This window comes from Molothrus ater, chromosome 13 (assembly GCF_012460135.2).
Source record: "Molothrus ater isolate BHLD 08-10-18 breed brown headed cowbird chromosome 13, BPBGC_Mater_1.1, whole genome shotgun sequence".
Lineage (NCBI taxonomy): Eukaryota > Metazoa > Chordata > Aves > Passeriformes > Icteridae > Molothrus > Molothrus ater.
This window is the reverse complement of record NC_050490.2, coordinates 3,760,799-3,784,717: the sequence shown is the minus strand read 5'-3', so window position 1 is coordinate 3,784,717 and position 23,919 is coordinate 3,760,799. Positions and strand designations below refer to the sequence as shown.

Here is a 23,919-nt window from a genome sequence, read left to right as displayed (position 1 = left end):
AGAGAGGCAGCCCATGGGCTCTCCCACCACCAGCAGTGGCAAGGCAAACACCTCCCTGGGGACAAGAGCCTGGCCACTGGAAGAAATCTTCCTCAGGGGTACCCAAAGCTCTGATGGAGCCCAAATCTCGTGTTTCAGCCTTAAGGTGCTGTCCTCTCTGCTACCCAGCTGGCAGCAATGAGCAACGAGCCAGACAAGCCTGCTCAGAGGTTCCAGCGAACCAGCAAAGCACAGAGGAAAACCAGCCAAAAGCCCCTGAGGATGCAGATTCCATGGCTCACTATACCTCATTTGAAGGCATTATATTATCCTGAACTTTAATGAAAGCCATGTAAAATAATAATAATAATAATAATAATAATAATAATAATAATAATAATAATAATAGGAGTTCAAATTGAAAATGGGATGCCATTTCTCTGCTCATCTCTGCTGTGATCTCTTGCTGATCTCCAAGTGGAAGCCATACTTTAAAAATATTCATGTGTGCCAGGCACTCTGGAAGCAAGACCTCTGGCAATTTGCCACAATAACCCATACAGGAACTAGAAATCATGGACAACAGAATGCATTTACAGTCCTACTGGGAAGATCAAGGCAGGTAGAAACAGAGGAAGTGAGGAAGGAAAGACAAGGCACATGCTCAAGTTTCCTACCCCAGTCTGACCAGTTAGGGCAGGCACCTCCAGAGCAGAGCAATGTGATATCCCTGGGGTGCACAGGGCACCAACAGGGACTTCACAAAGGCTTCTCAAGCCCACAAAGGAAAAGCATGGTTGCTCTTACACATGACATGAGACTTCCCACCCTGGCCTGCTCACAACTGGAGGGTTTGCTGCTGGGCTGGACCTGAGCACAAGGAGATGGCTGCAAGCAAAGCATTCACAGCCACTGTCCTCAAGCAGCCCCTGCTGCCCCCACAGCTCCATCCCCAGTGTCCCAGAGCCAGCACCATGGCATGGGCAGGGATGGGAGATGCTCTGCAGGCGGGCAGCCATGGGAGCTGGCACTCATCCTCCCTACCCAGCTCCGTCCCAAGCAAGACAGTGGAATTAAGCACAAGTTATAATTAAGACTGGATGTTTGAAGAGAAACATAATCTCCGTTCCGTGGGATTCGCCGGCACAACAGTAATTAACGTCTCATTAACATTCGCCTAATTAAGCAGTTTATGAAAGTGGATAGATTTGCATACTGCTCCACTTCAGCTTCAGTGCATCCAGTTATATCCAGGCACCAGAATTAACCCTTCCAGGGTATTTCCAACCAAGTTCCCAACCCTGCAAGTCTTGCCAGCCTCTCCCTGTGAGGACACAAGCTGCTGTCGCTGCACATCTCACTGCACAGTGCTACTCAAAACCTGGTAAAACATCTCTCTATCACCTCTTTTCTAGCCAAACACCTCCTCCCTATTACCTCTTTTCCAGACAAACTCATCCTAAACCTCTCCAACTTTCTCCATTGGTTATCTGCTTTTAAATCCCTCAACTGGTTTCAACGTTTTCCCCTAAGTCCTCAACACATTCATAAGGAAGCAAAGAAGATCTGTAAGAGTTTCTGAAGATAGGGAGAAATGTCTCCTAAAACATTTTGTGCTACACTCATTCCCAAATGTTCTTTAATGTTTAAAAACAATGACTTCAAGATTAAAGAGATGCTCCAAATTCTGAACACCAGTTTAAAAGCAGGATGCAACAGGAGCTTCCAAAAGGGTTTTACCATAGGGAATATGTTCCCTCTCTTTGAGAGTCCTCCTGTCATTGAGAGGAAAGGCAAACCAGCAAAAGCAGTGACAACACCCAGATGATGCCCTGTCCCTCTTGGGGACAGCAGGACACCATTCCTGATGGATCCTGGCGCAGCCCATCAAACAAGACACATCACACATGCATCCCCTTGGCAATGAGTCACTTGAACTGCTGGACAGAACGTTTTCCACTGCTAATACTGGCCTTCTCTTCTGATGCTGGATTAGTAAAGCTGCTGCATCCATCACACACTTAAACAGACCATGTGCAAGCCTGCCTCCCCCTGGGGCAGCTCCTGGGGGGCGAAAAATGAGCTCTCTAGTTAGTGGTTAATGCTTGGAGACCAGATGCAACTTTCCAGCAAATACAGTGGGAAAGAAAAATTCATGACACAGCCTTTCATTGAAAATCAATAAAGCCCAGACCTGCCTGTGATGTACACACTCAATTTATTCCTTGCTCAGCTCATTGCATCTTCACCACCAGCCCTCTCACATCAGTCAGGTCCTTGCTGCAGGACACAGTGTCCCTGCCCACCTCTGGGTCATGGCACTGGTGTCACCAGAGCCACGTTAGTGTGTGGCTGTCACCTCCCTGAGCCTGGCAGTCACAGGCCATGCTCCTGTGGCTGTGATCCAGCCCCACAGCATCCCTCCCCACAAAATGTCCAGGAGTGACAGCCCAGCCATGTCCAGTGGCAAAGGCAATTCCAGAGTTTCCTTTCATCTCCCAACGGGTTCCTACAGCTACAGCACACACTCTGGATTTGCACTTGGAACACCTCTGTCCTGTGAAAACACATCTTAATTTTCCCCTCTCCCCAGCAGCCAAGAAACCTTCCTGAGAGTGATGATGGAACAAGCCATCCTCCTGAGCCAAGTTAGGACGTCCTCCAGTCCTGCCTGAGTCCTATCCGCAGGAATCCCATCATTTGTCCTGTCCTGCTCCCCCTTCCCCTCTGAGGAGGCTTTGAAATCCATATGAGACACCCAAAATCCCTGCAGACTGAGGTGTTAGCCTCTGCCTTTAACCATTTTTTCTTCCTCCCCAAATCTCCCTGACAATGCAGAAAATAGTCCCAGAAAGGGGCGGGGGGAGGGAGGGTGATGTCCCTGAGCTTTTCCCACCCCCAGCTAGTGGGAGACCTCAAAATTCTGGGGAGATGGAGAAACAGCTGCTCCTTTCTGATGCTGGGGTTGCACCCTACATCGCTCCTGCAGACAGATCCTCACTGGATGCAGGAGAGCAGCTGAGGGATGCAGGCAGGGGAGAGGCAGCACTGTCTCCTCTCCCCTCCCTCTATCTCTGCCTCTCCTCCTGCACGGCTCCCACACTGCCCACCCTCACCCAGAGCCACCAGAGCAGGACCAAAGAGCCGCCCAGACACCGGGGTGAGGGGCTGATGCCAGCCCAGCCCCAGAGCAGCTGCCTTTGGGGCAGGGCTGGCTGTGGCTGGCTGTGAGCAGAGCTGAGGGGATCTGGGGAGGGGTGGGTGTCCTGCTGTGCTGGGGGCTCGAGCCGGGCTCTGCAGCACAGCCTGACCTACTTTCCCTGGCGGTACAGTCACACCAGCCGCAGCAGCAGCGCGGGGTTTCTTTTCTCTCTACCACGTACACACGGCTTCTTCAAAACTGCCAGTGGCATCACAGCAGGGTCGCCTCTGTGCCACCACCTCGAAGCCTTAGCTGTCTCCTCCCTCACCTCCAGCCAGTCCTGCTGCCTTTGAATTGGTGCCCTCCTTTCTCTACCCTTACCCAAAAAATTCACGGCACATCTCAGCCAAGAGGAGGATTTATCGATCGTCTTATCTGTGTCTAATCCCAGCCGGAGCGCTGCGATAAACGAAGCCGGCTAAATAAAATGCTTTCCTGCAAGGTCTCTGTGTCGAGAGCAGCTGGCTGCTGGCGGGGTGCAAAGTAGGGAGCAGCCCCCAGGGGCCCCAGACCCACTGTGCAGGGAAGAGCAGCCCATGATGGCAAAGGCCTTGAAAGAAGGAGTAATGTGCTGTGAATGCCCATCCAAAGCTGAGAACAGAGGTGGGGTACAAACCAAACCCCAACTACTCCATCTAATCGATGGTAAGCAGTTTAAATGCTCTTTCACTGCAGTTCAGGGAGCCCTAATTCCAGGCGTGACCTGAATCTCTTTAAAAAGAGAAGGGAGGGGAAGCTGGCAGGCAAGGAGCGGGGAAAGCCAGAAATGCCAGGGATGCTAATTTGTCCCTGTTTCCTCTCTGCAGAACAGCATCTGGGAGAAAAAGCACCTGCTAAAGAGAAGGGATCCCCGTGGAGCAGAGATCCGGAGGCGCGTGCTCGCAGCAATCCCTGTTACCCAGCCTGGACTGGAAAGGCTTGACGCAAGAGCAGGATGACGGATGCTTCTGTCTTTGTGAGAGCAACCTGGGGTGCCAATGAGCACTGACAAAGCAGCAGCCCACCCCAGCACAAAGAGGGAGCAGGGGAGCTCAGCCCAAATGCGGTGTGGCCGTATCCAGGTCAGCTGGTGAGCCTGCTGGGAAGCACGGGCTATAAAAAGCACAGGCAAGATGCTGGGATCATCCTGGAGCAGGGAGGAAGAGGTGAGGATGGCCCTGCCCTCCAAGTCAGCAGTGCCTGGGTGGCAATGGGCTGCAGAGGATGGCACCAGCCACAAAGGACCGTGGGCAAGCACCCTTCTCCCTGGGATTTCCAAAGTAATGGTCCGTGAGACAGCACTGACTAAGAGTTACTGCTGGCTCTCCAGAGGGAGATGGGGTGTGGAGGAAGGGGGACTGAGGTGGCCAACAAGGCAGGGCTGGCAGATGGAGAGATGCAGTTTGGCACCCCCAGCCCTGACCGAGGAGGCGGAGGTGGGATTGCCATCCCCTGCATCCTTCTGTGCTTGTTACACGGTGGTTGTGCTCCTTCAGCAGGGAGATGCCATGGGGAGCACCAGCCTGGGACCCCACTCTGCATGGAAGCACCAGCCTGGGACCCCACTCTGCATGGAAGCAGACATCCTGGGTGCTCTGGAATGGGGACAAATACATTGACCAGAAAAGCCTGTCATCTCAGCCTGTTCCTGGACAAGGCACATGCATGTGGCCAAGAGCTTTCCTCTAGCTCAGCATGGCCCCAAATCTCCTACAGACAGTGGACAGAAGCAGGGCTCGCTACACTGGGCTTTCAGCTCAAGCTGTTCCCACCCTGCTGCTCTCCTGCCACCCAGTGTCATGACATTCCCTCTGTTCTCCCAAGGAGAATCACAAATCTGCCTGCAATCCCTCCTTGGAGGCCTGAGCTTTGCCAGACCCTCTGCCAAGCACCACAGACCAAAGGGTTAATGGGTGATGAGGGGGAAAGGCTGTGATGCCTGTTCCCCACTCCCCATCCCGTGTCCCTCTGCAACAGGACCTGGATGGGCAGCAGTCAGTGCAGCCCTGCCTCCCAGCCCCAATTTCAGTAGAGCCTGGCAGGGCACACAGGGAGCTGTCAGGCCCTATCATGACTCACACAATCATTTCTCCCTTCAAGCCAGGAAAAAAAAAGACATAATAATAAAAAAAAATCAGACAAACGTTTGAAAACCTGGAGATAAACAGAGGAGAGAGGAGATGGAAGCAGCTAATGAGGTCCCTGGCCCCAACAAGAGGTGTGAGGAGAGCACAGATGCTCCTTGGCCAGCAGCAATCCCACCCATCAGGCACAAGGAGCACTCGAGGGACAGCCCTGCCTTGCACAGCCCTGGCAGCACCAGCAGGGACCCCTGGGCAGCTCCAGGGAGCCATCCCCAGTCTGGCAGAGCAACCAGCCCTGGGGCAGGACCCCCGGCAGCCCTGGGGCAGTGTCTGCACAGCCACACACAGCACAGGATCTGCACAGCCACACACAGCACAGGGAGGGCACAGCCACACACAGCACACGATCTGCACAGCCACACACAGCACAGGGAGGGCACACGATCTGCACAGTCACACACAGCACAGGATCTGCACAGCCACACACAGCACACAGATGGCAGGATACCCTGGCCCAATGGAAACCTCACCAAGCTGCAGTGAGCAGACTGGGGGCACTCCCAGATTTATTTTTCTCCCCCTGCTCTATGAAACACCCATAAATGCTTGGTCAGGAGGAAGCCAGAACCCCAAGCCTGTTCCCATGCAGACCCCCAGCTTCTCTATGACTTAGCCAACCCCTGCCCTAGGGACTGAAAAAGGAGAAAAGCCGAAAAATCTTGATTCTTATAGCTAAAACCAAATGTGTCACCTCAGTAACAAATTGGCCTGCCTGCCTGGCAGAAATTGCTCTGTTAAAATATATATCCATATTATTCTTTTTGAGCTGCCTTTCCCAAATCTGTTCAAGAATGGGGAGGTTTTCAAGTCCCCATGGACAGCAAGTCTTTCTGCTCCCTTCCCAGCACCCAGCAAGGTAATTATCTGCCAGGAGCCCTGGGCTGTGCCACGGCTGGTTACACTGCTAATTAGCAGAAACAAGCCAGTCCCCTGGGGCACACCAGGTCCATCCCCATCCCTCTCTGCCTTCCTCCTCCTCCTCCTCCTCACCCTGGAGGGCATAGAACCTCATCTTGTGTTTAGCACCAGGATGGCCTTGTACTCCTCCCCTGGGTGCCAGAGTGCTAAGGTACTCCTGCCCACCCGAGGGACAAGGGACAGAAGGACCCCAGGAACACCTATTGCCAAGAAGATGCTCTTGCCATGAGGCTACCAGGCATGTGAGGACACCATGGAGAGCACTGGTACCAAGAGACTTACAAAGTGCATAACTTAGAATCTGTTTTAGCCTCTTCTGGAGGGATACCTAGGAAGTGGAGGCTTCCCAAGAAGTCTTCTCTTCCCAAAACGAAAGGAAAAAAGCTCTGATCTTGGAGGCATTTAAATCTCCCCCCAGGACTTCTCTCCTCACTAGTTTCCCTGTCTCCTCACCAGGCAAAAGTCCCATTTCAATAAGCCATTGGCTTTGCCAGGAGAAGGGCAGAGCTGCACACTGCCAGAGTTGAGCGCCAGGAGGCAGAAGAGGCACGGGAGGCAGAAAAGGCATGGGAGGCAGGAGTGGCACGGGAGGCAGGAGTGGCACGGGAGGCAGGAGTGGCACGGGAGGCAGGAAAGGCACAGGAGGCAGGAGTGGCACAGGAGGGCACAGGAGGCAGGAGTGGCACGGGAGGGCACAGGAGGCAGGAGCAGCACAGGAGGCAGGAGTGGCACAGGAGGCAGGAGTGGCACGGGAGGGCACAGGAGGCAGGAGCAGCACAGGAGGCAGGAGTGGCACAGGAGGCAGGAGTGGCACGGGAGGCAGGAGAGGCACAGGAGGCAGGGGAGGCACAGGAGGCAGGGGAGGCACAGGAGGCAGCCACGGGCAGCACTGGGAAGATGCCCCTCGTGCACGTGATGCGTCGGGAGGAGCATCCCCCAGTGCCTGGCCCAGCGAGATGGGAGGGAGCAGTCAGAGCCCAGCCACCCTACCAGGATGGCTTCAGGCTGCCAGGATGCCACACCATCATCCTCCTCGCCAGCAGCACCAACAGGAGCTCAATGGAACGTGTAGATGGGCTTGTTCCCCACCCTTGGATCACAGAGCGCACACCGGATCCTGATCTGAGGAACACGGACGGCACCTTGGGCTCTCCAGATTTACACCCATCCCTTCATGATGCTTCAGTGCAAGACATCCGAGGCCCCACACCACCAGAAGCAGGGACCTTGGATCCCAAGGGAGCAGCAACAGCAAGAACTGGGGCTGTTCTCACCATGTAAGCTGAGAACCAGCCCGAAAGCTCCCAACCATCACAGCTGAAGCTACTTTATCCAAAGCTATACCAGCACTCAGAAAGGAACTCCAGATCATCACTCCAGGGGATCCAAGACTCTGCTGGACTGTACACACAGGTTGTTCCCCATCCCTCAGAGTTCCCTGCTTGGGCTGGATATCCCACCCTGCCCCAGGGAGCCTTTGGTAGGGCAGAAATAGTCCTCAGCTAGCCAGTGCAAGCCCGGAGCTTGTGTGTTCCCAACATCAATCCCTGCCCACTGCCTGCTTGTTTCAGCTTCCCCAGGAGATGCAGAAGGGGATGAGGCTGGTCCTGCATACCATGGCTTCCCCACAGAAAGAAATCAGTGGGGCATCTCCTGCTATTAATGGGCAGGATCCCAGGCAGTCCCTTGAAACACCAAAAGTGGATTGAGCACAGGACTCATTCCCATCACCATAAGGAAGACAGGACTACCTCCCCCACTAACCCCCCTTTTACTGCAAGACTCTGGGGCCCCCAAATGTGTGGGGCTCCTCAAAAGCTGCACCACCCCAACTGGACAGGATGAACAGGCACTCACCCGGGCGCTGTTCCTGGGTAATTCAAGCTCCTCTTCCCATTCCCCCCACTCAACCAAGAGCGAGACCAGCTTGCAAGCCAGCGCCCGCTGCTCCACGCTCACCTGTGCTCTGCCCCTCCGGAGAGCGGCTTGGAGCTGCTCAGCCTTTGCAACAAACTCCCTTCCGCAGCAAGACATCAGCCTTTGGGTGCTGCCTGCCCCTTCCACGCGCTGGCTGCTCTGCCTGCCTTGGGGATTTTTTTCCTTTTTTCCCTTCCACCCCGTAGCGTTTTGAACGTGCAGATGCCCCAGCTTCTTAAAATTCAGCCTGGGGGCGTGGGAAGTGTTTTGGAACATGCCCAAGCTGTCTGCTCCGTGCGTGCACGCTGCTAAAAACGATCCACCTACTGCCCCCATCTCCTGCACCGCTTGTCAGCGCCGCCGTGCCTTTCCAAAGATAAGCAAGTTTACACACGCAGCCCAGGAGCAAAGCCCCGGGAGCAATCCCATGGGGCAGGGGGGAAATTCTCTGCTCAGGTACCAGGCAAACCTTCCATGTAGCAGTGGACAAGGAGCAGGGTGCAAGGTCTAGTGGAAGGTGTCCTTGCACACACTAGGGAGGTGAAATGAGATCTTTAAGGTCTCTTCCAACACAAAGCACTCCATGATTCTATGATGGACAGCACTGGGAATGATGCCCTTGAGCCAGCATTACCTCCATCCCCCCACGTCACAGCGAGGATGGAGCACCACTGCTGGCACAGGGAGAATACATGAAAAAAACCAATTTATTTGCTCTTGAAGGATGCAATGGCAAGGGAACACAGCCACCCTCATTACCATGGGAGCAGTGTCATAGGGTGCACTATAAGAACATTTAGGACACCCAGCTCAGCAGCCCTGCCTGACAGCTGAGCATGTGTGCGGTAGCACGGTCCAAGGGAGCGTAACGCATCTCCTCCCCAGCAATCCTCAAGGGCTCCACCAACAAATAATCTAGCTACAGAGATTTGACAAATTAACCTGTAAGACATTGCTGGCAAAGCCCAGCTTGTCTGAGACACAGCAGGAAGCTCTCAGTGGGGCACCCAACCAGGGTAACGGAGCAAGGCCAGCACACACACTAACTCAGAGCCTGGCTCCAGCCACCAGCATGTTTTAAAAAAAGGGTATATAAACCACTGAGTCTGGGATTTGGTCAGGAGAAATGGGCTGAGCCCTCCTGCCACATGCACAGTGTACAGTGAAGGTTCTAGGTCCCCAAGAGTAAAGGACAGCAGGGCCAGCTCCAGCCAAACAGCCTGGCTCTGGATTCAAACACAAGCTGCTCAAAATCAGTGACAAGGCTGCTTTTTCTTTTGCTTTTAAATCTCTCTGGCAATCTGGCCTTCAAGTGCTCATCAATCCATTCAGGGCCATCTCCCCCCCACCACATCATTGCTCTGCAAATTTGAGTGAAATTGATATTTTCCTATCAGAAACATGAATTTTCAAACACACAGAACATTGGATTTGAAAGCTGACTTTTGTTGGGAAGGTGCCTGTCTCTTTGTTCACAAAAGGACTCATTTTTCCTGGAAAAGGGCCCAGATTTTGAGTGAAAGATCAATAACATGCAGAAAACGGGTCCTTTTATTTAATTTTGCCATGATACTAGAAAGAAAAGAAAGAATCCAATGCTGAGACTGAATGACTTCAAAATATTTTGCATTTGTTTACCCCAGTGCCACGCTGGAGCATCTATTTGGAGGAACTCAGTGGGAAGGATGCAGCCTTTGGGGCTCCCCTAGAGCATCCCTTTATCACCTGCTGGTACCCCACTGGGACAGCAACCCTGGCACTGCTCCAGTCCACCCCCAGTCCATTTTTGGGGGTATTATTAGAGATTTAATTGCTGCTTCCTCTGCCCTGCCTTGTCCAAGGAGCTCTCTCACCACAATGTTCAAGGATGACCTTCTGCCTACACTAATTATAAGGAAGGGTGAATCAAACTTAAAATTGCAATTACAGCCACGGTGGGGGGAATAAAGGAAAAAAAAAACTACACCACGAAGACACAGCATTCAAGATGCCGTGCAACAGTCATGACATGCTGCATCCTCCCCATCCATATGGGGGAAAACTAACACTTTAGCAAATTTATGAGGATGTGTGAAAGTGATTATATATTCCTGAAAATATCTCAAGTGGAACGGCCTACCTGGCATATTTTGTTAGTCATGAAACACGCTCCTTCCACCGACTGTAGTTTGTGGCTTTCCATCTGCTTAAATACTTTAAATACTGAAACTTTCTTCTTTTTTTTTTTTTCCCCTAAGCTGAAATAGCACGCCAGCAGCAGAGTGCTGACTCAGGGGCACGGGACGAGGACATGCTCACCACCAGCAAAGGGATGCAGAAGATGCCATGCCACAAAGGGCAGGAGAGCAAAGGATTCACCACGTGGGTGGTAAGTCCTGCTGCCCCTGGCCAAGAAATGCAAGAGGTCAGCTTGTGTTAATTAATTAACTGAATTAATTGAATTAGTGTCCAGCAAGGGAGTACCAAGAAAGAATATTATTTTGGGTCAAGTGTGGACATGAAAGGGAAAAGGTTAAAGGAAAGAAATGGCACTGGTTGGCCATTTTAATTTCATTTGGCCAAGAAAAAATAGGCAACAGTTGTAAAGGTTACAGGTCACTGCTGCCAAGCCCAGATTTTAGCAAGATGGGGTTTATGGGCACTTGCTCCAGGGCAGTCAGCACCCTGATTCCCCTAGTTCTTGCTTTCATGGGGAGTGATGCCCCTTTTGTCCTGGCAGAGTTGGGGAAAAGGCTCCAAGGCATCAAGGGGATCCAGGGCTGCTTCTCTCCTGCCCTCTCCTGCTCTGTAGTTAAGAGTTTCTATTTTACAGCTCTGGCTGGAGTTTCTATGGCCACAGTGGCTGGAAGTGGGGTGGGCCTGCAGGGATGCAGCCAGAGCTCAGCACCGGTGCAGAGAAAACCCAGCCAAGACTCCCAATACCAAAGGAGATGGCCAAAGAGCAGCCACAGCAGCAGAGAAACATCCCCTAAAACCCCATTCCCACCAGGGATGTACCCTTAGATGTGCTTGAGCGTAGTGAGGCCCTGGCACAGAGTACCCAGTGCAGCTGTGGCTGCCCCTGCATCCCTGGCAGTGGCCCAGGCCAGGCTGGACAGGGCTTGGAGCAGCCTGGGATAGTGAAAGGTGTGCCTGGCCATGGCAGGGTGTGGCACTGGATGAGCTTTGAGGCTCCTTCCAACCCAAACTGATTTTACGATTCTACTATTGCATACCCTGGAAAAACTTGGAATATCAACACTGTGATTTATCCACAAAGGGATCATTTTGAGTCATTGAAGCAGTTATCTACTTGTTGCATGAAGCAATAGCAATTGTGCCCCTCAAAGCAACAGTGAACAGCACTCAGGGTGTAACTACAGTGCAACTTCTCTTTGCCTGATTACAGAGAATGATCCAAGAACAGGAGCACCTCGGCCCAATCACCTCCCCCTGGGCGTGCAGGCTGTGCAAGAGAAACCCAGGCACAGACACACATCAGCTGCAGCAGGGACCAGGGGAATATGATGAGCATTTTCCCAAATGGCAGTGCAAAGCTGAATATTAGGTGATTTGTGGCAGATTTCCTCCAAGAGAAAATCCCTCCTACCATGGTGGTAAGGTTTTCACAGCTCATTTGGCTTTTCATTTGCTGAACAGCTTTGAGCTCTTCTCCCTTGCAGGACAAGGCCTCATCATTTGTGTTTTCTAACAGGGTTTTTATTTTTTCCGCCTAGGAGAAAACCATCTCTCCTTCTGCTCTCTGTGAGCCTAATTCTGCATCTCCAGCTGACATTCAAGGGTTTTGGAGTTACTCTCACTTTTCAGGGGGATAAATAATCTTGGAGGGAAGGGTTTTTTTTTCAAGGTGCAATACCCAGAGAAGGAGTTTCTCCTTCCAAATGCAAATAGCCCCTGAGAGAAATAATCCCATGGGAAATAATCCAGTACAAAGAGGGTTTGTTCTATCTTTTCACAGGGTCTTTCTCGCTAACAATTGATGAGTTCATAGGTACCAATATCCATTAGAGGGTTTATTTTATTTCTTGTTAGAAAATAAAAAAGGCAGAGCCTAAGAAGAGTAAAACCAGCCACAGAGACTGAAGACTGACAGGAGCTGCCTGGCAGACAGTGAGTGAAAATGCTCTGACAAGATGAAATGTTTTTTCTTTCATTGAAATCACTCCCTTTCCGAATGACTAATACACAGCTATCGCACCATGGATATTTCCAGAGTGATGAGATGTTTTTAAAATATCTCACTGTGCCTCAAAATATCTCACTCTGGCTCAATAGATCATCCAAAACACCACCCACGGAAATCATAAATAAATAGATACTATAGTGCTGTAAAAGAGCAGACTGGCCAGGGCCAGGGCAGCATCCTTCATCGGGGAGTTCAATGAGGCCACTGAACCCCTCCCCTCGGCACGTGGCTCCTGCAGCCAGGCTCTGTGGAGGTGGAGACACCGAGCCCTTGCAAAGGGAGCTGGGCACCTCCTACTCTCCCAGCACCTTCACAAAGCTGTCCTGTACAGCTCCTTGATGACACAGATATCTCCTTCAATGAGCAAACTGGATATAAGAGCTACAGTGGACTCCATGGTCCACTCAACCGCCCACATTCAACAGCACAGCGGCCACCAAGAAGGCAGGTGACATTCTCTGGCACATGGGCCACCCCTGGAAATCCATGTGCCCTCTTGGGGACCCCCACTGCCTACACAACAGCTTCAAACCTCAAGCTGCAGGAACCAGAAACACTCCCTCCTACTCCCTGCCCCAAAACACATCACTCCTGTCGGGAAAGGGACACCCACACCCTGGGCACAGCTGGCACTGGGTGATGTGCTGGAGGGGATGACTGCCAGCCCAGCAGCCTCCACAGCCCCTCACCCTGGATGGCAGGGACCAGCCCAGCACAGCACCCACTGCAGAGCCAGGAAAATCCCCTTCTCCTGACAAAGGGATTGGACCAAGCCAGGAAGCTCCTGCTCTCCTGACAAAGGGATTGGACCAAGCCAGGAACCTCCTGGTCTCCTGACAAAGGGATTGAACCAAGCCAGGAACCTCCTGGTCTCCTGACAAAGGGATTGAACCAAGCCAGGAACCTCCTGGTCTCCTGACAAAGACTCCAAGGGATTGCAAGGACTGAACGGTTGCAAAGCCGCCCCCAAGCAGCTGATTTTTTACACATTTGGATGCACTTGCACCAGACTTGGAGAGGGAAAAAAGCAGCAAAATGGCAAGAAGAAATCAAGGAGCAGGGCTGACTTGCCTTGCATGTGCTCCAACCATTCTGTGTGCAGAGAGGGCTCATGCCAAATCCCCATGCCATTGTCCTCCCTGAAGGGAAGAGACCAGAGTCCCATCCCAGGCTGGGATCCCGGTACAAGGACAACTCTGCTTGGTAGCTGAAGCAAAACTCCCAGAGAGTTGGAGTGCAGACTTATTTTTGAAAGCTCCCTGGATCCTGATGCACACAGCTGAGATCCAGCCCAAGGAGAGCTGTGACTCTCAAAACCTCAGCCCAGCCCAGCCCCAGGTCACTCTGCAGAAGCTGAGTGTCCTTCTTCTCTTCCCTAGGAATCAGGCATCACTCTTTGTTTTGCTGACTGAAAGCAAAGAGAGCAAATCATTCTGAGGAACTGAAAATGGCCTCTTCTGCTTTTCTCAGCAAGATAAGAAAATGGTTCAGATCACCCAGGCTGTGCAATTCCTAAGTTGTTTCCTCATTAGTGGCATTTACTGAAGTACATTTTGAAACTTTGGGTGATGAAGCAGCTTTTCAGAACAGGAGTCAGAATATATCCTTTGGAAACCACAGACAGCCTGATACTTGTAGTCTTCTTTTCAAAAGGGCTGAAGCTACTTGTCCAGCACAGCAGGAACTGGTAGATTCTCTGGGTTCAAGGAAGGAAAACACTTTGCCACAGAAATTGTACATGGAGCATAGGAACCCAGTAGCAATGCAACCTTCACAGAGCTCTGCCAGTTCCTGTCCTTCCTGTCAACCTCTGCTTGGTTTTTCCCTAAATTTTCCCTTCTTCCCACTGGGAACAGGCAGCACTGAGAGGCTGCAGAGAGATGACAGAGATGCTGCAAAGGCAGGAGGGAGAAAGACAAGGCCCTGCATTTCCAATGAAGATAGCTCCAACATCTGTCCTCAGCCACAAATGTATTCACCCGCACAGACACACTCATCGGATGAGGCTCTAAAATATTTACTGCCCAAATATCAATCCTCATAAAGCCAGGCAGCCATTTGGGCTTGGGGAGGGGGAAGGAGACGGGGTGGGTTGTCAATAATGTCATAACCACGGGCAATTTTATGTATCTCTGGAAATGGCCAAGGAACACGCAGCTTGACAGATGTGCAAACGGGTAATGCAGGCTCCCTAGTTATGAGCATGAGGATGTCAAGAGGAAGAGATGAGCAGTAATTCAAAGTATATTGGGCTTAGAGAAGTACATGGGCACCGTAATGAATGTGGGATGGGCACTGCGGTGGAGGGAGGGCTGAAGGAGGATGAGGAGGGAGTGGGACGATGGCCAGAGAATGCAGCCCCTGTAGTGATCAAGAGTGACTGAAGGGACAGGGGACCAGGCTGGGCATTTGGTGGCCTGAGTCACACTGCCATAGGGTGCTATTGCACCAAGGGAGGTGTCAGCCTGTCTGCTGTTGCTAGAAGCTGGACCAACCTTGAGGCTCCTTCTTCCTCCTTCACGGCGACATCTCTACACAAACCTCTCCTACCATTGTGCCACCTTTCCTTTCCGTTGCTCTGAAAATCAAAGTTTTAGCCAAATACCTATATTTTTCACCAAAAGTCAAAAAAGCCCTCACCAAGGAACCAAATTATGTTTTAAGTTTCATCTCAGCAAAACTACAGCTTTTTTTTCCTTCATCTCCAAACTAGAAAACAAACCCGACACCGCAGCAAGGGCTGCCGCCGCCCCCGGCGCCCGCCTGCGAGGCGCAGGCACTGCTCACACCTCTGACTGTGCCTCGCCCGGCATTTCCCCATCCCACCCCGGCGGGTTTTAAAAAGCAGCATCACTCAGACGCGCACTACGCCCCCGGCCGCACGCTCCCGCCCCAGAGCCACGAATCGCAGCCGCACGACGCCACGGAGCCTGGCCAGCTTCCAGCCTGGGGGGCTGCAAAGGACGGAAAACCAATGTCATAGGGATGGGATGCTGGGGCACTTCTGCTCAGGTGTTTGGTTTGCTGGAGGAGTGGGGCAGCACGGTGCAAAGAGGACCATTATCTGTCCCAGCTGGCCTCTCTTGGCCAGCCCAGAACAGCACACATGGACATCTCAGCTCCACTCATTTTGCCGTAAGATTCGCCTCCTTCAGCACTTCTGGCAGTAAAATTCCCCCTCTCCCACGTCCTCCAATGCTCTTTGAAGGGACACAGTCATTGGCTGTGGCGGTGGAGCCACGCACACCCTTCCTCCCTCTCAGCTCCTGCAGAGTTCATCATTTTTCCACACCCTGGTGCTTTCGGAGCTGGGGGGAATTACTCATGATGGCAAGCAGGCACCCCACACACCAGCAATCACCATAAAGGTGGTTTTTCCTGTGGAAAAATCCATGAATCACTGTAAAAGTCAGTCAGGCTCAAATCAAGCCACACTACTCACCATTGTTTATTAAAAAGAATTAATCACCAATCTTTTTCTTGGCCGGTTTTATGAAATATGACTTATCCCAACCATTCACTACTAAGTTGTTACAATATCCAGCTGCAAACATCCTCTGTGTGTGCTCTGGCAGCCTTCCCCATGGCTCATGGTCAAATGACCAATGACTGGAGAAGCTTGAATCTTGAAGGAATATTTCCTGCAAGTCTCAGGCCCCAGATTTTCACTCTGGAGATACACTGCTGGCAGGCTGCTCCTGTGAATGCACTGCTCAGTGAAAAGTCCCACTGGAGCTGAAGAGCCCTGGAGTGTTGCAGCCCTGGGCAAGGGGTGACACCATGAGGAGGACAGGGCACAGGCAGAGCAGGAGTTCACACACACATACAGAGCACAGGTTCTCTGCCTTCCATAAAAAACACTCTCTGCCACCATCCCAACCAAGCCACATGCAGGCAGGTACCAGGATGGGGAGGCAGGGGCTGCCATCACTCTGCATGGGCACAGCAGCTCTGAGCCAGTGAGACAACCAAGCAGTAACAAATCCTTAATGAAAAAAAATCTCTTTTTCTTTCCAAAAAATATCCTTGTTATAATTTCTTTCTCCTGGTGGCACCCTCCTGTGCACAAGAGCTCGGCCATGACATGGTGTAAGAGCAGGAAACTTCAATGCCCACAGTTGTGAGAGCAGAAAAGAGATAATTGCACTTCTTACAGCAGCACTAACTTATCTTGTAGAAACTTTCCCTGCTAATGAGGCCATTCTGTTCAGACATTCAGCAAGATTTGACAGGGCTGCTGCTGCTGCCAGCCCATCGTGGGTGCAGGCAGAGGGCAGGCAGGGGTGGGAAAAGCAGCCCAGGAAACCACCACCATGGTCCCAACCTCATCACTTTGCAGCTTACTGGAGCTCAGTTTTCCTGACCTGGCTTTAATTTATTTCTCTTTAAAAACAACAAAAAATCTCACCACATCAGCTATTGTCTGCTCTGCCTCCTCTTGCCTTTGGCTACATGCTGGTTTCAAGGCATCTCCTGGCAGAGCTGCACCTGCCATCCAATCCTAGGCCTCTGAAAAGGATTTTCTTTCTGCATCGGTGCCCACACCCGTACAGGTCCCAGGGAGGCCATGGCTGGCACTGCCAGGGGCAGCTGGGGACAAGCTCTGTGTTGATGAGTGCCAGCTGCTGAGCAGGATGCCTGGGCTGCAGCAGCTGGAGGCAGAGGTAGTGATTTGTGTACTCACCTGGAAAGGCAGACATCCTCTCATCCCTTGCAGAGCTGCTGAGAAACCAGCTCCTGGCTTTTTTCCTAGGAGTTTAACATCACAATACTCCAGCTACTATGAGCAGATGCAAAATCCCCTCTCCCTTGAGTGCAGAAAACCCCATAGCAGGAGCAGAGGTGAGACAGCTCTGCAGGACAGCCAGCTTCCAGGAAAAAATGCTTGGAAGGTGGCAGTTGCAGCCAGATGGGATAGCATCTCTTGTTTTGAAGGGAACCATGGGACAGTGCCTGCAGCGTGGCTCTGCTTTGGCACATCCCAGGCTGAGCTGCCAGCGCCAGCCTCGCTCCTCATTGGCATGCCAGGCACATGCCTCCCAGTGGCATGGGGCTGCTCTTCCTGCAATCTGTGTACCCAAGCAGCAGCACCAGGAAGGCTTGGAGAAGTATACTGAGAGTGGAGAAAAGGAGGGAAGGGAGAGAAAACCATAGCTGAGCACAGCACCGCAGCTTAGGCTGTAAAGCCAAGGCTGGCAGTGTTGCTCCAGTTGCCTGCACGACCTTGACAAGCTGCAGGGAGGAAGAGGAAAGCCTCCAGTGGCAGCTCTGTGTGCTAACAGGGATGGGGAAGTTCAGGCAGGGGACAGAGGGGTGGGTGCCATTTGGGATGTGCCACCCCAGGAACAGAGCACACCAGATGGACCAGGCTGCTTTTACCTCTGTCTCAGCCCCAGAAAGGCAGCTTACAACCCACACCTTCTTTGGACAGCATTTTGTGGGTCTTGGGTTTGTTCCCATGGGAGCACATGTGTAGGAAGAGGTGAACACCTCATGTCACTCCTCTGGGACACAGCACAAGGCAGTAGGAGGGGGAGTAGGCTCTGCCTGTGCTCCCCAGAGGGAAGGGCAGCCAGCCCTGTTCTGCCAGGCAGAAGATGGTACCAACACACAGGCAGGCCCCCAAGACCACAGCGTGTGTATCTTGAGAGCTCAGAATAAATATTTAAAGGTGGAGGGAAAAAAAAAAACTGCTTGTCTCTGTGAGCAAGTTCTCTGTCTTTGCTCTGGGATTTGAGACAGAGACAGAAGAATGACAAAGGAGACACAGGTTTCATCAAATCATGGGCACATCAGAAGCGATAGGTTTCAGATGCCAGCTTTGCTGCAAGACAAATTCTCTCCAAGCCAGATGCCTGACAACCCCGACAGCCCTTGGGGACTGCAGGTCTGTGTTCCCTCAGACACAGGGGCTGCAGTGAGCCCACCTTCTTACACCTCTCCACTCTAGCCAGGGATGGGAGCCAGGCTGTTCCCCAAATCCCTTTCCAAGCCAGTAAGAGCTGGTCCTGACCTGTGGGGACATGTGACCCCTCCTTGCCCTGTCCTGAGAGGATGTACAAGGTGATGCGCTTTGCATCACAGTGTTGGACAAATGTTCCCAAATCCCTGTCCCCACAGCAGAGCTCTGCCAGAGGAGCAAACCATGGCTCAGCTTTCTCAATGCCTCACATGAGCAATGGCTGGAGGGAAGGATGGGAGGTGACAGCTCTGCTCAGCTCCCAACAGCCCTGTGCTGGGCCATTGCTCAGAGGCAGTGGCCAGAGCAGGCACAGAGAACGGGATGTTCTGTATCACAAGGCTGTCCTTAGGATGCTTTTATTTCCAGAGAGAGCTCATTAGTTCTGGTTGTGCAGGAGTTCAGGGTTTTTTTCTCCCTGTTACTAAGAGCTGGAAAACTCCACTGAATAACATCTCTGAGCACGGGTGGAACAAAGACAGGGCATGGCAGGGAGAGGAGCAACTAAACCAGAGATAATCAAAGCTATTGCTGCAGCCTCACATCACTTACAATCTCCATCTCCTTTGGATTTCCCAGCTGGACTGGTCTCTGCTTGCTCAGCCCCACTCACCATTGTGCCAGGGCTGCAGGGCTTGGCTCTGCTCAGCTCCAAGGGGGAAGAAGATGCAGAGGAGAGCTTGAGATAGCAGGGAACTAGGCTCAAGGCAGCCCACTGGATCAGATGGGCTGCCAGGAGCTAAAGGGACTTACAAATTCACTAGCAAGGAGGAAGAGACAGAAGCACTGTCTCTGGCACTGTCACAGGAGGGGTTTAACACAGGCACATCCTACCCAGGGATGCTCCAGCTGTGATGCCTTGCTGCCATCAGTGTGGAGCAGCCGCCTCCTTACCAAGCCCTGGCACTCCTCTCCCATCACCACAGGTTCAGCACATGCTGCAGGAGATGCAGCCAAGAAATCACGTACCAACAGCAGGAGATAAGCTGCCTTCCCAGATATGATCACAGGCGCCATTATCTCCTTAACCCTTATGTATTCACTTATCCATCCCAGATCTATTCCTCCTTATCTAAATTCTCCTCCTGTTCATTCCCATCTCTCACCATGGTTGGTCTCTCCAGAAGCGAGGAGGCAGCAGGAGAGCCTGATGCCCTGGGCAGCCACTCACCACAGCTAATGGGATAGGCTCTGACTGACTGGCCCCAGTGATTGAAAGTTAATAAAATGTTAAAAGCAGCCCATAAATCACCCATGCAGGAAGTGACCTGGACAGGAGGCCTAACAAGTTAGCAGACGTTTTATTTAAAAACCATTTGTCTGAGAAGTGCAACACAAAGAGTCAAATAACTCTTAGGAAAAGAGCAGTGATGGAGCTACTGGGAGGATTAGAGCTGGCTGGATATTTACAGCCTGAGGATGTCAGTCTTCCCAGTGCTAACTGGCCTCTGCTTCCCAGCTGGAGCATCCCAGCTGATCCCAGCTCCAGGTAGGGAGCTCCCAAAGTGAACCAGAACAAGGCAGTTCACAGCTCTGACTTGTACTTTTAGCTCTCTGGGTCCACTGTGACTTTCTCACAGACCTCTCAAAACAGGAGTGTCATGCCCATGTCCATCCTGTGACAAGCTGGTAGCATCCTCATCCTCCTCCAGGCCCAGCTCCTATGCCCATGTGTGGGATCACACATGGAGAAGCTGCTATTCTCATATGCTACTGCACACAGCTGACATCTCTGTTTGCATGGAGAAACTTGAAGACAAGAGGTCCCAAAAATCTCCAACTCCAAAACCACCCCAGAAACCAGTTTTTGGTTTCTAATCCTGATTTCCACTTCTGTTCCATGAATACTGATTTTGTACCCATTAGGAGGGCAGCTGGGCCACATCAGCCTCAGCCCCTGCTCACTCCCCACAAGCTGAGCTCTACTTTTTTAACTTTAAAAAAACCCTATTGCCAAGTGCAAGAAACAGACAAGGGTGTTCCTGGGAGAGGGACTTGGCCCCCACCCAAATGCTCTGCCCCAGCCATTTCTTACTCTCCCATCACAGGAAGCCTCCAATACTCCAAAGGCCTTTTACAGCTGGGAGGAAAGGTGGCTTGTGCTTGGGAAGCCTCCAGAGCATCGTTAAGAGGAAAATTATACACAATTATCCTCAGGAGGTACATCAGGGGAGCAGAGGCAGTCACAAGGCACCAGTCCCACCCAAGCCTGGCTCCTTGCAGCAGCAGAGCACTTTCTAAAACTATGAGCGAATTCCAATGGGATACAGTCTGCAAGGATCAGGCTTCACCAGCAGCTACCTCATCTTCAAAATCACCTTTTAATTGCAAGAGAAGTTCCTATCCCCAGGCCAGCACCTTTCCTCCCAGCAAGACAAGGGGGAGAGGAGTAGGTAGGAGATGCAACAACACAGCAACAACCTGATTGCACTTGAATTTGCCAAGTGAAATTGGGTTGCCTTTGCTTTTCATGGACATCCTTACCTTGTGAGGGATGCAGAGGCTGGGTGCAGGTGCAGCTGGTTCTCCTGGCCAGCGATGAGCACCTTCCAGGGGGGCAGGGAAGCCTAAGAGTGCTGGGGGGCTGCGGCTGGGAGGCTGCTCCTGCAGTTCTGCGGGCACTGAGGGCAGCTCATGGCTCCAGGGCACAGGGGGCTGTGGGTGGGAAGCACAGAAGGTGTCAGTCAGGAAACACAAGGCCTCGAGCACACACCAAGCAAACCCGACCCCACAGAAAGGCTGACTTGAAAGTTAAGAAGGTGAAGAACTTAATATATTGGTATTTTTTCTGTATTGCTCTTATTTCCCCACCTCCCCATCATCAAGGAGAGGAAACCAGTGGGATCTGCTTAGATCTGGACACTAAGCAGATGTGGATACCTGAAGAGGTCCAGCACGGCCCAAGGGGCTCCTGCCAGGCACAGGGGGATTCTTGGGAGCAGTTTCCCAGAGGGTGTTATATGCTTCCAGCATCACTAGTGGGGAAGGAGAGAAGGCACAAGCTCACCTGGGCAAGCAGCCCCTGGCCTGTGCTGATGCACACACCCATGAACATGCAAGGGAAGGACCCCCCAGCTCAACAGGCCCAGCCAAAGGGTCTCATAAGACAAGGGGAGCTCTCTCCATTCCTCACAAGTCAAGGGGTTCCACCAGCACCTAGGAAAAGCTAAGAGAAAGCAGGTCCTTGACCTGCCAATCTGTGATCACTCCTCCCAAATTCAAAACTGAAAGGGAAGCAAGACCCTTTGCTGATGGAGGGAGTACATCCACCCATCCTCTAACCAGCTTCAGCTTCACATGCAGCACTCTCCTCTCCAGCAAGAGTTTGATTTAAACATTTATTTAGTGGTAAGATCCTCAAGGCAGAACTCACATCCTCTTTTTGCATCTCAAACAGTTTTGAGCAGTCAGTGTTTAACAAATTAATGATAATATGATGGCACCTTGAAAAATAGACTGTCCTGTCCTCAAAAAAGGGGCCACATTTCCCAATTACTCCAAAGGGCACTGCTTCAGACCTCACTGAGCAAATGGCATTTCAGTGCAGCCACCTTTTAATGGCAATGATGTGATCCTGCTACGGCTGCAGTCACACAACTGTTAGGGTTGAAAGGGACCCCTGGAGGTCACCTAGTCCAAGCCCCCTAATTAAAACAGACCCTTAAAAATTACTAAAAGCACTATTACTCATCTCCCAAATGATGGTATTACTGAAAATACAATGACATAATCCCCACCCCGCCACAAGGAAGGTGAACAATGCTGGGGGGGGGGGGTCGGGCACAGTGAGGCAGAGCCCCCCGAGCCCACAGGCCTCACTGTCCCCCGCAGTGCCAGGGGCCCATTGGTACCCAGGACCAAACTTTGGGCCACACCCATCCCTGCCACCTCCTGCCCACCCATCCACCGGTGACATCAAAGGCCACCACAGCCCCGTGGGGACCCTTCCCACACTCACCCCATGCCCCAGAGGGACAAAGCGGCTGTGGGGGTGCTCTCCCATTCCCCCGTCCCACAGCCTGTGGCAACCATGCTGACCTGTGGGTGCAGTGTCACCGTGTCCCTGTGCCCATGGGCTAGCCCTCACACCCACATGCACCATCCAGCATGGGGATCAGGTATATCCCATCTCCACCCATCTCCATGCTGCACAGCATGAGGGCAGGGGACAGGAGGGGTGGAAGCAAGTTAAAAACACCTCTTAGCTCAGGTATTTTTAGCAGCCATCCCCTACCTGAGGTCTGCCATCCTATCCCAAGTTGGCAGCTAAGCTCAGCATCTCTCTGTCATGAAAAGTATTCACGAGGTTTGCGGTGGAGGCTGGCAAATATTTGCCAAGGATTCTTCCAAATCTCCAAGCCCACCATGAGCTCACTGCAAATTTGTTTGCTGATCGTGGTCCTTGGACTAATTTGCAAATGGAGAGCAAAGAAAATGCAGCCGTACTGTGTAGGGGAAGATGAACAAGCAGGATCCTATTCCATGGGGAAGGCAACCCCACCGACCCTAACGAGGGCTCATTAATTAACACCTGCAGCACTGGTGCAACACCCAGCTCCTGATGCTGATTGTGGCCAGGGAAGTGATGTCTCAGCAAAGGCAGCACCAGGGAATGGGAGGATGCTGCTGGGGATGGCAACAGCAGCACCTGCAGGCTGCAAGACCAGTGCTAGCCCCAGTCTGACCTGTCTGTGTGGCAAGCTGCAAAGAGGTGCTGGGAAAGCATCCTCTCCATTTCCCTGCTCCCTCCCCAAAGCAGTTCCAATCAGAGTTTCTCCTGTGGCTTCGCCTCTGATTTTGGCACCTCACCAAGTTCCAGCCTAGGCCAAGCACATTGCTAATTAGCTGCACTAATTAATCACAGTTTCCATTGTTTATTCGTTTGTTCTCGCAGAAACGCCCATGCTGCCCAGTTTGGTGAGCTGCCATGGCATTCATGGAGCACCAGCACAGCTGGTGGAGCTGACCCCAGCAAATGTGGGTCACTGGCTGCTGGGCTCAGTGCTGGAGACCAGAACAGAGCTGGTCCCTGGTCCTGCTGGAAAGTGAGTAAAAAGCCAAAGCCATCAATTCTGGCCTGAAACAGTATGAGATTCACAACCCTTCTCACACTTCCAGCCTGGAATTCCTCATGCCAGCACAACTCAGACCATATTTCTGAAACTTCCAGGAGGCCAGGAGCTGCTGGTGGGTCATTTAGTCCATTCCTCCTTTGGGAACTGGGATTTACTGTACCTAAAGTATGCCCAGTCATCAAGCCTGGCCTCCAACATCTCCAGCAAAGCCAATTCTACAGCCTCCCTTGGCTTCCTGAGGCTGCTGCCACCACTGTCAGGGCACAGTGTGGGCTGCAGCTCACTTGCCACCATCCTTGATCCCTCCTGCAGCCATCAGTGCCACAGCCCATTCTTCCTCTCTGCAGCCATGGGGATGGCTGCCTGGCTGCCACTCCATCAGATCCCCCCAGGGAGACACCCCACACTTGCTCCCAGCAGTGAGCACGGCAGGCAGAGCTGGCACACAGCCCCAGCACAGAGGCAGCCATCCATCCTCTCCCCAGCTAATCCCACCGAAATCCTGCCTTTGTGCTCATCACATCCACTGCCTGAGCACTAGGCACCCGCCGAGCCCGAGC

The 23,919-nt window shown here is 52.2% G+C and overlaps 1 protein-coding gene across 4 annotated transcripts in view; it reads right to left on the bottom strand.

The window, feature by feature from the left end:
* Window positions 1–23,919, bottom strand: part of LINGO1 (leucine rich repeat and Ig domain containing 1) — a 159,149-nt gene that overhangs the window by 123,727 nt on the left and 11,503 nt on the right. For 2 of the 4 annotated variants that reach the window (XM_054516210.1, XM_054516212.1), the window contains exon 2: window positions 20,769–20,939. The gene's annotated coding sequence lies outside the window, so the exon portion shown is untranslated. Of the gene's footprint in view, window positions 1–8,181; window positions 8,307–20,768; window positions 20,940–23,919 lie in introns of those variants that run through there. The other 2 variants (XM_054516211.1, XM_036389361.2) reach the window with 1 other exon arrangement.